Consider the following 10,909-nt stretch of genomic DNA (forward strand, 5'->3'; position numbering starts at 1 on the left):
CCATCTCTGGGCTGGTAGTCTTGGGTTCTATAAGAGAGCAGGCTGAGCAGGCCAGGGGAGGCAAGCCAATAAAGAACATCCCTCCATGGCCTCTGCATCAGCTCCTGCTTTCTGACCTGCTTGAGTTCCAGTCCTGACTTCTTTGGTGATGAACAGCAGTGTGGAAGTGTAAGCTGAATAAACCCTTTCCTCCCCAACTTGTTTCTTGGTCATGACGATTGTGCAGGAATAGAAACCCTGACTAAGACAATCCTCCTCTCCTTCCTCCCCTTCATCTTCATTTTCTCACCTTCTTCATCCTCATCCCCTCCTTCATCAATACCTTACAGCTCCTCCTCCTCTTCTTCCTCTTACTCTTCTTCCTCCTCCTCCTCTTCCTCTCCCCCCCTCCTCCTCCTCTTCCTCCTCCTCCTCCTCCTCCTCCTTCTTCTTCTTCTTCTTCTTCTTCTTCTTCTTCTTCTTCTTCTCCTTTATGGGGAACCAAATAGTACTGAAAGATATTTGGCCAAATATATCTGTGATGGCCTCTCCTAACTCATCTGTACCAACATCGGAATGCTCAGTAGATCAGGTAAAGGAGCTCTCTGGATCTTCATGCTGCCTCTTCCTGCTGTTCTTATCCGCATTTGACTTGAGCATTTTGTCGAATCCTTTCCAGATTTCCACTTGATTTCCATGGACTTTGAAGATGGGTCACTACTTTCATTCAGATAAAATTCTTTGGAGAGAACTTTACTTTCAAAGTGTAAGAATTTTCATCAAAATAAAAATCTATTCTTTAACCAGATTTGATGTCTTCAAATTCTGTCCTTTAAACTTTGCCTTCCTTCCCAAGCAGTGCAGACACTTGTGGATGGCTGACAAATGTTGTTATCCAAAAATTTGGGGTTTTGGCAATCAATTCTGACCTCTTCTGAAAAAAATGGTTGTCAGAGTTCATTATATTTTTGTTCTACTTTCAGAAGGTCCTCACTGGCTTGTTCATTAAGTCTGTCTATTTCATTTTGTACTTCATTAATATGTTCAATTGCCTCTTGCTGTTCCTTTTCTCCATTCGGCAGGTCGGGAGAGGCTGATGGTCCTCCAGGTTTGGGACATACACTGGTCTGGGCTTCTTGGACTAAGGCAGGATCTCAGATTGCTGATTGATGGCCCTGGCACAAGGGATGTGGCCAGGAGACAGAGGCCAGAACCCTGATGTTCACAGCAGGAAGAAACTCACAGGAACTCATCTTTACAAAGAATCAACTCATAGGTTTGTTGAATCTTTTTATCGTCTTGTGTCTATTCCATTGATTTCTGCTTTGATATTTATTATTTCTTGCCTCATACACTGGGTTAGAGTTTTGTTTATTATTTCTTTCTCAACCTTTTGAGTTTCATCATTAATTCACTTACTTGTGCTCTTTCTGATATTTAATGTAGGCACTTAGGGCCATAAACTATTCTCTTAGAACTGCTTTTAACATGTCCCAGAGGTTTTGTGTTGTTTTCATTTTTATTTAGTTCCTGGAAATTTTTATTTGTTTGATTTATCCCAGAGATGCAATTTTCTTTAAATGTATGCTCATTAGTTTTTCTCCAACTTGGCACAAAGTAGACTCATCTGAGAAGAGGTGATGCCCCCACCAGATTGGCCTTTATTCAAACTTGTCAGACATTTTCTTGATTAATAATTACTGTGGAAAGACCCAGTCCACTGTGAGGAGTGCCATCTCTGAGCAGGTGTATAACAAAGCAAATTGACCAAGCCTAAAAGAGCAAGCCTGTATGCAGAATTCCCCCATGGCCTCTGGCTTAGGTTCCTGACCTACTTGAGTTCCTGTCAGTTTCTCTCAACGGTGTAGTTGTTTGAGACAAGTAAGACAAATATATCCTCTCCTCCTCAAGTTGCGTTTGCTCGTGATACTTTTATCTCAATAATAGAAGCCTGAGACAGTATGAAACTCAATATAGTATATCATGTTAACAGACTTAAAGACAGGAATAATATGATATCTCATAATGTAGGAAAGGCACATAACAAAGTTCAATGTATTTTCGTGGTAGACATTTTGAAGAAATTAGGAATAAATGTAATGTACATCAAAATCTTAAATATGTGACAAACTTGTAACACATTATATTAAATGAGAACAATAACAGAGGTTCTTCTAAAATCTGGAATGAGACAAGGATTCAGACTCTTTCCATTCTATTTCAATAGAGTACTTGAAGTTTTTGCTAGGCCAATAAGAAATGAGAAAACTATAAAAGGGATACAATTTGAAAGAAAGAAACTAAGCTATCTCTACTTACAGACAGCATAATTCTATATTTAAAAGTTCCCCACAGACAAGTTTCAGATTCGATGCATGGATTCATTATAGTAGAAGGATGCAAAAATCCATGTATAAAAATTATTGGCCTTTATATAGATATTCCAATAATAATTTGCTGAAGAAAAATTATCTACTCAAATAGATAGGTAGATAGATAGACAGACAGACAGAGAGACAGACGATAGATAAAGTTTTCCACAGGATTAACCCCAAGGCATCAAAACCAAATTTTAGAAGACATAAAGTTATGAAAAGATCTTTCAGGCTTCTGAATTGGCATACTTAGTAATATAAAAATTGTTCTCTGACCTGAAGTAATCTACCAATTCAGCATGATCTCCATCAAAACCCAGTGATATTCTTCACAGAACAATCCTTTTAAAACTGTATTTTATGTGGAAACACAAAAGAACATGAATAGCCAAAGCAATGCTAAGCAGAAAGAACACAGCCAAAGAGGAAGTATAACCAGACTTCAAACTATGCTATACTGTCAACTTAACAAAGATAGCAATGGCATGCATACACACACACACACACACACACACACACACACACACACACACACCAAAGGAACATAAATAGAGTACTCAAATATAACTCAACACAGTTAAGAATTTCTATTTTTTTAAAGGTGAGTTCTAGTTACCTTCTACTATCAACTTAACACAGCTTAGAGTAATCTGAGGGAGTCTCAACTGGGTAAAGTCTAAATTAAATAACTCTCTTCTCTCAAAGTTCTCTGTGTTTTATCATAGTGTTTTATCACAATAACAGAAACACAAATAATAGTAGAAATAAGTACCAGAAAAGGAGATTTGTTGCTGTGCTGTACTGCTGTGCCTATGGTATTCGGAGGGAGGGGTATTGTGGGAGCATTTGAAACTCAGGGCTGGGAAAGCTACTGAGTCATCAGATCTTAGTAAGCCATTGTTGTGAGTGTTTAGAATATAATGGTGATAGAAATGTAGACTATGGGGGGGCATGAAATTTCAGAGGGAAGCAAAGGTCATGTCAAGGTCTTTCGTGTGATATTTTGGATTAAAAATCTATGGTTGTTGGTCAGTTAGGGCTGAAGAGTCAGCTTTGATTAATAAAAAAATCAACGTTATTTACCTATGATCTTCTAGGAAGTATTTCCTCTGAGTGAGCTCATGGAAGCTGTGGTCCAGCTGTGGTGGTCTGAATAAGAATGGTTCCCATAGGCTCCTATATTTGAATGTTTGATTCTCACTTGATGGAGCGTTTAGGAAGGATTAGGAGGTCTGGCCTTCTTGAAGGAGGTGGGCTTTGAGGTTTCAAAAGCCTGTGACAGGCTTTTGATAGACAAAGTTTATCTCTGTCTCTGCCAGTGGATTAGGATAGAGATCTCTGTTACTGCTCCAGTTTCATGGCTGTCTGCTTCCTGATCATAGACTAACCCTCTAGGACTATAATTAAGTCCCCAGTTAAATGCTTTTTTTAAATAAGAGTTGAGTCTCTTTACAGTGACAGAACTGTAACCAAGACACCTATCAAAACATCTGTGCTGTCCAAGTTCTTGTATGTGTAATCCTTCATTTTGACTTACCAGGGGCTACGCTCTTAGAAAAAACTGACTCTCTCTTTCAACAGCTAATAATTGCCAATAGCTCTATGGATAGGACTGGGATTTCCTGACCAATTCCCTTCTCCATGGTGGGATATGGCCTGGCTGGGGTAGACAATGGAGGCCTGGCATTTGACATTTTAGAGGAAAGTGGCAACTCTTTTAGAACCATTTGTATGATATACTTAATATCTGGTTGGCAGTTAGTTGGGGCTGAAGACTCCGCTGTGATCAACAGGAACTGAGCACCACCGCAGCTTTACTAGCACAGTGGATGCTCACTAGCTGGGACTGGACAAACAGCTGAGACTGATAGAACAGCATTACTGATGTTACATTTTATAGAAAGTATTTCTTCAGAATCAGCACGACGAAGCTGTGGTCCAGGGAGGCCAAGGCTGCATCTCAAACTGGAAATCAAACCTGGCCTTATGAAAGAGTCATCAACATGGTACTGATTTTGAAGGCATGAAGGGGTCTTGAGATGTTGCTGAGACTTGACAGCACAGTTCCTGAAGAGAGGCCAGCAGAAGCTATTGGTGAAGGACCAGCCTTATTTGCAGACCTAATGCTTTTGTGTATTTTACATTGGGATAGTAACATAAGACCTTGGAGACAAGAAAGGAACTGTTATAGTGATATGTTAGTGTGACAAGCTGACAAGGAGTAGACTTGTGATACTTAATCTTTGTTGTCACCTTGACACACCCAGATCAAGGTAATCTCAGTTAAGAATTGCCTCCATCAGCTTGGCCTGTGGACACATCTCTGATGCATTTTATTAATTGTCATTTGATAGAAAAGGGCCCAGACCACTGTTGGCAATACAATTCCAGGCAGGTTGGTCCTGTGCTGTGTAAGAAATGCAGCTGAATGTAAGTCAAGGAGCAAGGCAGTAACAGAAAACACTGTTCTTCGGTGTTTTCTACTTCAAGAACCCTCTTGGAACTCCCACCCTGGCCTCCCTTAAGAATGGACTGTAATCTGTAAGATGCAATAAACTCTTCCCTTCCCAAGTTGGTTTTAGTCAGTGTATTATCACAACAGAAAGTGACCTGGGGCAGTAATGGCATCTAGAAAGAAAAACAATTATAGAAGAAATTCCATTAAAATTACATAGTTGTTGTATGTTTTTAAAATATGAGCAATGAGTCCAAGGAGAAAATTTAATTCATCACTTATTTCTATGTCGTTCAGATGAATATAATTACAAAAATCATTATACAGTCAAGTAGTGAAGGCACACACCTTTAATCCCAGCACTGGGGAGGCAGAGGCAGGCAGATCTCTAAGTTCATGGCCATTCTAGTCTACAGAGCAAGATTTCCAGGACAGCCAGGGCTACACAGAGAAACTCTGTCTCCGAAGAGAGAGAACGAGAGAGGGAATGAGAATCAGTATTATTTAGTGGACAACAGAAGACCAGAAATACTGTTTTTCCAAGTTCACTCCGATCCCATTCCTAAAGAAACTGAATAGGTATCTTCATCCCCAGAATTTCTCATGCAAGCTTCTGCAATGCTGGCCAGACTGGAGTGGTGCATTATGGGTTAAGAGTGCTTAATGCTCATCCAGAGAACCCGAGTTTGGTTCCCAGCCCCAGGTTCAGGCACCTCACAACGTGTAACTCCAGCTCCAGGACACATCATAAAATTTTTGATCATTTTAAAAGACATATAGTAGAAGATTCTAGTGGTTACTCTACATTACAGGTGCTTTGCCTGAAAAAGGAAAGAAAAAGGGGCTGATTCAGGGTTTAGCCATTACATTATAAGATGACAACAGCATCCACTCTCAGTCTTTACCACTTCCAATAAAATCTGATTTCCCTCAACATTTACATCTTGTATTCTTCCTAGTTTTGAGAGTTTGCATTTTTCAAATTATTTTATTTATTTACATTCGAACGTTGCCCGCCTCCTGGTCCCCCCTCCCTATTGCCTCTGAGAGGATGCTCTCCTTCTTCCCAACCCTACCTCCTGGGCATCCCCCTTCCCTGGGGCCTTAAGTCTTTTTACAGAAGTAGGTAAATCGTCTCCAATCAGACAAGGCAGTCCTCTGCTATATATGTGCAGGTGCCTCGGACCAACCTGTGCTGGTAGCTTAGAATCTGGGAGCTCACAGGGGTACAGATTAATTGAAACTGTTGGTCTTCATATAGGGGTTCCTTTAGCTCCTTCATTCCTTCCCCTAACTCTTCCATGGGGGTCCCCGACCTCAGTCTAATAGTTGGCCATACGCATCTACATCTGTCTCAGTCAGCTGCTGGTAGAACCTCTCAGAGGACAGCCATGCAAGGCTCCTATTTATAAGCACAACATAGCATCAGTAATGTCAGGCTTTGGTGCCCACCCATGAGGTGGATCCCAAGTTGGGACAGTCACTGGAGTGTTTGCATTTCAAAATGACATCAAGAAGAACCAGCCACAAGGGTAAAAATGTCCAGGTTTGGGAAAGAGGGCAACTTGCACAAGTCACCTGATTTTCTGAATGTTTCCAAGCCAGATAAATGTACTCAAATACAACACCTGAACAACAGTACAGATACCATGTGTTATATGTGTGCATAAAATCCCGATTTACCCTCCAAATTATAATAGATTCTCAATGAGTACATGATTCTAAATTCTAAGGAGAAGAGAATATTAAGAATAGGCTAGGGACTACATTTAGGTGTAATGAATAGAGGGGGAAACCCATGTCATTTGAGATAGTATTCACATTGCAACCGTTGCTAAGGAAACCACTTCCTATTCATGCACTGCACATAGTTCCCTTTTTTATTGTTACAAAGTGCACAATGTGACAATTAAATCATGAGAATGAGAGCCTGGTAATATACTTGGAAGATAGTCAGAGCTCTAAATAACAGGAAAGTCATTAATGGGGTTGTCTTCAAGACTAGAGACCAAGGTGCACTTATCACAGAAAATCCTACTTCCTCTCTTTAGTAGTCACTGCACAGCCCAAGCTACAGGGCCAATCTCTTCGCAAACACCATAGAATACCAAAGAGGTTTCTTTCTGTGCCTCTCCATCAAGCAGGGTGGTAGAAGTCATCCCTCACAGAATCATGCAGAATGGGAGCAGACAGAACATTCCTGCAACCCGAGAATACCATTAAGATTAGAAAAACTTACCAAGGCACCATGGCTACTTCATGGCAAATCTTTCTGATACCCAACATGGGAAAGATAATTCAGGGATCAGAAACCAGAAGTGAGACAAGTCCTGGAGGTCTCTAAAGTTAAACTTGCCCTATATCACAGAATTTCACAGAAACTTTCCTTTTTATTCATATCATAGACCTGGGCAGTCTTGACTTATTGCTTTATCCACCAATAATATTTATGCAGCACTCACTCTGGCCGAAGCGACACTGGAGACTTCACTGCACTGAAACAAACTTGATGGCAGTACTTGTTCTAGTCTCCAAACACCAGAGGGCTGGTAGCACCATGTCCCCAAAGCTTTGCTTTTCTTTTCTTTTTGTAAATGTATCATCCATTTATTTGGTTATTTATATCCTAAGTGCTGCCCTCCTCCCCGTTACCCCTCACTGAGACTCTTCCCACAGATGCACCTCATCTGGCAGAGACTTGATGCACCAGGGTCAGGGAACACCCAGGAAGGGCCCAAAACTTTTCTTAAGGTTCCAGAAACTAATGCCCTTTCTTTTCCCCTACTCATTTCAGCTTCTTCTCCCCCTGCTTTCATTTGCTGAGTTATCATGCAACAGACAGCCCTAAGCAAAAGACAATAGCCGAGAAACAATAAAAGGAAGGATATTGACTTTGACGAGGTAACAGGATTGATGAGTTAATTATGGAAAAGATGACTCATGCCAATTTTGTTTCCAAGTTATACCTAGTTACGGCTCACAAGTGTAAAAGTAGCACTTGAGAAACAGAGGTAAGAGACTTACTGAGAGTTCCAGGCAAGCCTCAGCTACAGAATAAGACACCTTCTTTTCAAAGAGAGAGAAATCAAAATGAATTTAAAGAATTAAGCTTGATTGGATTACCTAATTCTTCCCCAGCTCCAACGAGAAATTCTTTGGGCTTCTTTACTCCTTGAAATGGAGGCATTTTCATAGATGCCTCTTAGCATCCTGATACTTATTCAACAGTCTGTTAAAAGTCCATCATACTAGTGCAGTAGCCCTATTACCATACTCTCTAAAACCTGTAAGTCCTATCACATTCCAAACTTCAGTCATCAACCACTGACTCATAAAACAACAACACACACGTGCACACACACACACACACACACACACCACACACCACACACCACACACATGCACACTACAAAATACCTCTGCTTCAACCTTCTGGATTTTTTTTTAATTCTAAGAATTATGTTCTTCAAGAAAAAAATTACACACTTGAAAGTAAATCTAATTTCACTGGGCTGAATTTATTTTTCCTCTTTGTGTTTCCAAGCCTAGATATGGGCCAATATAATGAATTCCCTTTTTCAGCATACTGGGCAACTTCTCAATGTAGAAGGACATCCTGGATGGTAAGTCAAATAAGGGTCAACGGTGTGTCCAGCTCCTTAGCTTTCTATCCCAGTGCCTTTCACATAATAATATCTGTAACCATGACACTATCAACTGTTTGTTCAAATATATTTCTAATAATTTCTAGTCATATGCTCAAGATCCTGATGCCAATACCTAGTAAACAAGAGTAGCCAAGTATATTGCCTTCAGATGTGACCAGAATAACTATACTTTCAACTTATAAAAACATTCAAATATATATGATAGAAATTATAAAATGTACAAAACAAATTCTTCAACAGCCATTGTCCATAGGAAAGTATTTTACTATTTTAATCTGGGCAATGATGTGATTTGTATCCTCAAAGTTCACAGACTAAAACTTGATCCACAATTCAACAGTGCTGGGAGATGGGTAGGGCCCAGTGGAAGGTTTTTAGGTCTGGGGGCTTAATGGATTGATTTTGATTATATTTTAAAAACCTGAAGAAATAGGGGAGAGGGGTTAGTTGGTAGAGGTATTAATATATACACATAAGGACCTGAGTTCTGTTCCCTGACGCCCATGTTAAAAAAAAAAAAAAAAAAAAAAAAAACGTGATAGTGAACACAGAGCTTGGGAATTTGAAGGATCACTGAAGATAATTGTCCATTTATCATAGTTGAATCTATAAGCTCTGAATTCAATGGGAAACCCTGTCTCGAAAACTCAGGTATAAAGAACTGAGAAAGACAGCTGACTTTGGATAATGTTGACTTCTAGCCTTCACCTTCATGAAATATGCATATGCACTCACATGCACACACACACATGCACATATTCACACACAGATAGACACGCACTTGCAAATGAACTCACATGCACACATACACACATGTACACACACATGCATACATGCACATACACAAAGAACTTGAAGCCCACACACTCTCTTGTTCTCTTCCTTCTACTCCTTTATGATGTATCAAGAAAGGCCTCACCAAGCCCTACTCCTTGTAAGCCTAATCTTTGAGAAAATATCCCTTACACAAGAGACTGAAACTTTTGCTGGACATCACAGCCAGTGGTAATAATACACCTTGAAGTCACTTAAGGCTTAAGACTGCTGGCCTACTATGTACTCAAACTGTTTGTTTAACCTGAGTTTGATGTAACAATCAAACTTACGTGCCTTGGATTTTCCATACAATCATCTTTTAAACCTGAGCTAACACCTAGCTGTAATTTTATGTCATGTGCTCTTCCATGCCCCTGAGAGAGATGATGCATATAAATCATTTGCTGAAAGTAGCAAATACAGAAACTGAAAGCCACTTCCTAAAATCTACCATAAAGGCTGAAGCATGGATACTAGCTGATAAACAATGATGTTTCTTATCTGGGCCAGTTGAGATCAGCTGGAGTCCGTGTCTTAATCCCTTGTAAATCTCCGTTATAGATTTCTGTAAATTATCCCATTCCTCCCCCACACCACACTATGATGTTATCTATGTCATCCAATAAATACAGAGAGAAGCCTTTTGTTAGGGACAGACACATACAGCTCATACAACAGGAAGACACAGAAACATGACCCACAAGGACAGACACAGGCACGGGACAAGCAGGTTCGGACAACAGCCTTTGGGCAGTCACATATTCAGGCAGAAAGGGGAAGAGAAGACATGGGAAGCATAGAGAGTTCCATCTGGATTCCAGGAGACGTGTGCCCTTATTCTTTCTTTTGTGTTATTTTTTGTTGTTTGCTTGTTTGGTTTGGTTTTTTCAGTTCCTTCTTTTGATGACAAAAGACATCACACAGACAAAAGACATTACACAGCAACTTGTCTTCTGGTTGGTGGAAGCAGTAGGCCAGACAACACTTGCCACAGTAACGCCTGTGTTAGTCATGAAAACTCCAGCACCACATTCATCAGAAGGACACTCTCGATGAGGTTGGCTGGTTCTGCCATTTTTCGTCCATCATATAACATTTCAGCACAGCCAACTTAACCTTCTTCATCTTTTGCTTATTCTTCTTGGGAGTGGTGTAAGACCTCTTCCTCCTCTTTTTAGCACCACCATGAGATCTCAACACAAGATGAAGGGTGGACTCCATTTGAATGTTGTAGTCAGACAAAGTACGGCCATCTTCCAGCTGCTTACCAACAATGATCAACAATGCTGATCAGGCAGAAGTCCTTCCTTATCCTGGATCTTGGCCTTTGCATTTTTTATAGTGTCGGAAGGTTCAGCCTCGGGCGTGATGGTCTTCCCCACAAGAGTCTTCACAAAAATCAGCATCGCAGTGGTAGCTCCACCTGCATTCAAAAAGAGGTGAATTAGACCCAATGACACTGATGAGAGTGACTCATAAGACCACTAACCTAAGCCAGGCCACAGGGCACACACTCCTCTTATTACTCTCTTCGTGTGACACTGGTCACTAGGGGTTAATCGTTAATGTAAATAATACATGCACATCTTGAGCTTGCAATTGAGAGAAATAAACTA

At 40.4% G+C, this 10,909-nt stretch overlaps 2 pseudogenes; both read right to left on the reverse strand.

The window, feature by feature from the left end:
- Positions 1-255: 255 nt before the first annotated feature.
- Positions 256-1,439, reverse strand: LOC110292463 (annotated as a pseudogene).
- Positions 1,440-5,610: 4,171 nt separating this feature from the next.
- Positions 5,611-10,699, reverse strand: LOC110292465 (annotated as a pseudogene).
- Between the last annotated feature and the right edge of the window lie 210 nt (positions 10,700-10,909).

Source organism: Mus caroli, chromosome 4 (genome assembly GCF_900094665.2).
Source record: "Mus caroli chromosome 4, CAROLI_EIJ_v1.1, whole genome shotgun sequence".
In the NCBI taxonomy this organism is placed as follows: domain Eukaryota; kingdom Metazoa; phylum Chordata; class Mammalia; order Rodentia; family Muridae; genus Mus; species Mus caroli.